The sequence below is a fragment of the Symphalangus syndactylus genome, chromosome 22, assembly GCF_028878055.3.
Source record: "Symphalangus syndactylus isolate Jambi chromosome 22, NHGRI_mSymSyn1-v2.1_pri, whole genome shotgun sequence".
Classification (NCBI taxonomy): domain Eukaryota; kingdom Metazoa; phylum Chordata; class Mammalia; order Primates; family Hylobatidae; genus Symphalangus; species Symphalangus syndactylus.
The window spans coordinates 41,535,680-41,540,877 of record NC_072444.2 but is presented as its reverse complement, the minus strand read 5'-3'; the positions used below and the strand labels follow the sequence as shown (position 1 = coordinate 41,540,877).

Sequence of the window (5,198 nt, the reverse complement as noted above, 5' to 3'; positions counted from 1 at the left end):
TAAAGCAACAGAAAATGGACTAGTCTGGGAGATAGAGATGGAAAATAGGCACATGAAAAGATGTTCAACACCATCAGCCATTAGAAAAATGCAAACAGGCTGAGCACGGTGGTTCACGCCTGTAATCCCAGCACTTTGGGAGGCAGAGGCGGGCAGATCACCTGAGGTCAGCCGTTTGAGGCCAGCCTGGCCAACATGATGAAACCCTCATCTCTACTAAAAAATACAAAAATTAGCCAGGCGTGGTGGTGCACACCTGTAATCTCAGCTACCTGGAAGGCTGAGGTAGGAGAATCGCTTGAACCCGGGAGACAGAGGTTGCGGTGAGCCGAGATCACTCCACTGCACTCCAGCCTCGGTGATAGAGTGAAATTCTTCTCAAAAAACAAAGAAAGAAAGAAAAATGCAAATGGAGACCAGAATAAAATGTCACTACACATTTATTAGAATAGTTCAAATAAAAAATAGAGATAATACCAAATGCTGGTACAGAAGCAAATAAACTGGAATGGAAAATGGTACAGCCAGTCTGCAAAACAATTCAATGGTTTCTTATTGTCAACAAAGAGTCAAACTCTGTAAAATGTTTGAAGAGATTTATTCTGAGCCAAATATGAGTGACCATGGCCCATGACACGGCCCTCAGGAGGTCCTGAACATGCCTAAGGGAGTTGGGATGTAGGTTGGTTTTATACATTTTAGGGAGACATGAAACTTCAATCAATTATATTTAGGAAATAACATCGGTTCGGTCCAGAAAGGCAGGACAACTTGAAGTGTGGGAGTGGAATTCCAGGTTATAGGTAAATTTAAATTTTTTCTGACTAGCAATTGGTTGAAAGAGTTATCAATAGAAAGGAATGTCTGGGTTAAGATCAGGAGTTGTGGAGATCAAGGTTTCATCACACAGATGAAGTCTCCAGGTAACAGGCTTCAGAGAGAATAGATTGTAAATGTTTCTTATCAGACTTAAGGTCTGTGTTGATGTGAATGCCAGAGAGGTATAATGATGCATGTCTGACGCCCACTTCCTATCATGACCAGTCTCTCAGATTAAATTTTAGAGTGCTGTGGCTGACAGGGAAGTCCCTTTGATGGTTGGGGGCCTTAGAATTTTATTTTTGGTTTACATTATAAACTAAACATGTACCTATAAAACAACCAGCACTCACACTCTTGGACATTTATCCCAAAGAAATGAAAACTCATGCTCACAAAAAAACCTGTGCACAGGGCCAGGTGTGCTGGCTCACACCTGTAATCCCAGCACTTTGGGACGCTGAGGCAGGCAGATCACTTTGAACTCAGGAGTTTGAGACCAGCCTGCTCAACATGGTGAAACCCCATCTCTACTAAAAATACAAAAAAAAAAAAAAAAAATTAGCCACACGTGGTGGCACACACCTGTAGTCCCAGCTACTTAGGAGGCTGAGGTGGGAGGATTGCTTGAGCCTGGGAGGCAGAGCTTGCAGTGAGCTGTGATCATGCCATTGCACTCCATCCTGGGCCACAGAGCCAGAACCTGTCTCAAAAAAAAACCCGTGCACGAATGTTCTTCCAACCTTATTCATAATGTAAACCAAAAATAAAATTCTAAGCCCCTTAACCAACTGAATGGACCCCTCCTATCGGCCAAGGGCTTTCTAAAATAAACCTGAAACACTAGTTCAGGCCATGATGGGAGTGCAGTGGTCACTCCCTTCTACTGATTCCAAGGCCTTAGATAAACTCTCAACCAATTGCCAATCAGAAAATCCTTCAATCGGCCTATGACCCAGAACCCCACCCCATCCCACCCACCTCCACTTCCAGTTGTCCCATCTTTCCCAACCAATGCACATCTTACATGTATTAATTGACGTCTTAAGTCTCCCTAAAACGTATAAAACCAACCTGTAGCCTGACCACATTCTCAGGATCTCCTGTGGCTGTGTTGCAGACCATGGTCACTCACATTTGGCTCAGAATAAAAGTCTTCAAATACTTTATGGAGTTCAACTTTCTTTGTCAACAATAATATTCAGAAACTGAAAAAACAACCAAAATTTCCTTCAGTAGGTGAATGGTTTAAAAATCTCTGGATAAGGCTGGGCACAGTAGCTCATGCCTATAATCCAGCACTTTGGGAGGCCGAGGCGAGAGGATCGCTTGAGCTCAGGGATTCGAGACAAGCCTGGGCAACATGGCAAAACCCCATCTCTACAAAAAATACCAAAAATTAGCCAGCTGTGGTGGTGTTACCGGTGGCCGGTATCTGAGTTACCAACGGCGAATTCTGATGGGTCTGCAGCAACCTCAATTCTTGCCTCCTCAGAAGAAAGAATTCAACTGAGGGGCATAAGGCAGAAAAAGAGACCAAGGCAAGTTTCACATTAGGAGTGGAAGTTTATTGAAAAGGCTTTAGAACAGGAAAGAAAGGAAGGTATGCTTGGAAGAGACCCAGACAGGCAGCTTGAAGAAGAAGTGCAGTGCTGAACCTTGCAGCTGGGACTTTATAGGCTGGCCCACCTCCAGCATCCTGCGCACCTTTCCCATGATTCTTCCCTCAGGGTGGGCTGCCCGCATGCAGTGCCCTCCTCACCCGTGGGAGGCGAGCACCCACAGTAGGTTTAGTAGCAAGTTGTATGCGCGTCCATCTGAGGCTTTCTTCCCTTTTCTGCAGACGGCCCTGGAAAGTCATACTCTGCCATCTTGTCTCTTAATGCGCATGCCCAGGCTCACTCGCCCAATCCGAGATTTTATTGGAAGCCCTTTTTGCTTCTCCCTAGCACCTGCATTCAATTAACACTTTAAGGTTAACAGCTGTGGATCAGCAGGAGATTGTCTCTTTTTGGTGCTGGCTGCCGAATTATTTTTAGAGAGGCATTGTGAATATTGTCAAACCATCACCTGACATTTCTAGTGGGTGGGGGAAAAGAGTCCTCTCCTGCCCCACCCATGCCTAACTACCCGTAACAGTGGCATGCACCTGTGGTCTCAGCTACTCAGGAGGCTGAAGTGGGAGGATCTCTTGAGGCTGAAGGTAGAGGCTGCAGTGAGCCTACCTAAAGATCGTACCACTGCACTCTAGCCTGAGCAACAGAGTGACACCCTATCTCAAAAAAAAAAAAAAATCTCTGGATACACACTCTGGATGGAGTGTACATCCATACAGTGGAATACTACTCAGCAATACAAAGTAGCAACTCTTGATCCATTCAACCACTTAGATGGATCTCAAGGCAACCATGTTTACTGGAAGAAAGTCAGTAACAAAAGGTTACATACTGTAGTACCAGTCCATATTCTGTATAACGTCTTGAAAATGATCAAACTATAGAAATAAAGTGCAGATTAATAGTTGCTGAGAGACAGGGGCGAGGTGCAGGAGGTGAGCGCAACTATAAAGGGTAGCCCAGGGAATGTCTTCATGGTGATGAACTACTTCCATATTGATTGTGGTGGTGATCCCGTCATTCTATACACGAGATTAAATCACAGAGAACCACACACACAAATGAGTACATATCAAAACTGATGAAAGCTGAATGAGGTCTGTAGTCTAATTACCAGGATGGTACCATGTCAGTTTCCTGAGTTAGCTATTGTACTGCAGTTACATAAGTAGCAATGCTTGAGGGAAGGTGAGGAAGGGTAATGGCACTCTAGGTACTGATTTTGCAACTTCATGTGAGTCTATAGTTATTTTATTTTTAAAAATTATTTTATTTCTTCCGTGATGGAACCCATGAGGGAATATCTTCAAACCAGTAAAAATATTTCATAAATAATATCTGGCCTTTTTCTTTTCTTTTTTTTTTTTTGAGATGGCGTCTTGCTCTGTCGCCCAGGCTAGAGTGCAATGGCGTGATCTTAGCTCACTGCAACCTCCGTCTCCCGGGCTCAAGCGATTCTCCTGCCTCATCCAAGCAGCTGGGATTACAGGCGCCCACACCACACCCAGCTAATTTTTGCATTTTTATTAGGGATGGGGTTTCACCATGTTGGCAAGGCTGGTCTCTAACTCCTGACCTCGTGATCCACCCACCTCAGGCTCCCAAAGTGCTGGGACTACAGGCGTGAGCCGCCACACCTGGTATCTGGCCATTTTCTAACCAATCGAGTAATATGTTGCACAATAAGCTACCTCACATCTTTCAGCAATAAATACATTAAATTTGAGAAGTAAAGACATTACAGAATGAATTAGGACCCAGTTAAGATTTGCTTTAAATATTTCTTTGGGGGAGAGGACACCACACTCTTACTCAATGAAGAGAAACATTTTCACAGTCCAAAAGTCTTTTATTTTGTTAACACCTATGATGCCATGAATCCATAGGGAATAGGTTCCAGCAGCTCAGGCTCCTTCCCATTGGTTCTCACACAGTGTGCTTCTCTGGGTGGAACAGGCTGGCGCTTCAGTTGAACCCAGGCTCCCTTCTCTTTGGCTTTCTTTTTCTGATCATTTTCCTTCACGTGTTTCAGGAAGCTATCTCGGCTCTTAGAGTGCTTGCTTACTCTGCTCACTATGCACACTAATTCTCTTGGCAAGAATCTTGCCTGGAACTTGTTTGTTTACAACAATGCCAGCAGCATGCTGGGTAACATCGTAAACTCTTCCAGTTTTGCCATGGTAACACTTGTGGGCATTCCTTTTTGAGCAGTACCCATTCCCTTGATGTCTACAATATCACCTTTCTTATAGATTCGCATATACGTGACCAAAGGAACAACTGCATGTTTTCCAAAAGGCCTAGACAACACACATTGGGTGCCTCTCCTCTTTCCCTCTGTGTTCGTCATTTTGGCGAATTACTGGAAGATGGTGCCAGCCGAAAAAGTTATAGTTACTTTATTTTTTTGAGACAGAGTTTCGCTCTTGTTGCCCAGGCTGGAGTGCAACGGCACGATCTCGGCTCACTGCAACCTCCACCTCCCAGGTTCAAGCAATTCTCTTGCCTCAGCCTCCCTAGTAGCTGATATTACAGGCATGCACCACGATGCCCAGCTAATTTTTGTATGTTTAGTAGAGACGGGGTTTTACCACGTTGGTCAGGCTTGTCTCGAACTCCGGACCTCAGGTGATTCATTCTCCTCAGCCTCCCAAAGTGCTGGGATTACGGGCTTGAGCCACCATGCCTGGCCTGCAGTTATTTTAAAATAAAAATTTTTTAAAGAAAAAAATTACAAAAATGGAAAAGCAAGCCACAAATGGA

General features: G+C 44.4%; 1 pseudogene; it reads right to left on the bottom strand.

Moving 5' to 3' along the window:
• Positions 1 to 4,263: 4,263 nt before the first annotated feature.
• LOC129472165 (large ribosomal subunit protein eL21-like) lies at positions 4,264 to 4,913 on the bottom strand (annotated as a pseudogene).
• Between the last annotated feature and the right edge of the window lie 285 nt (positions 4,914 to 5,198).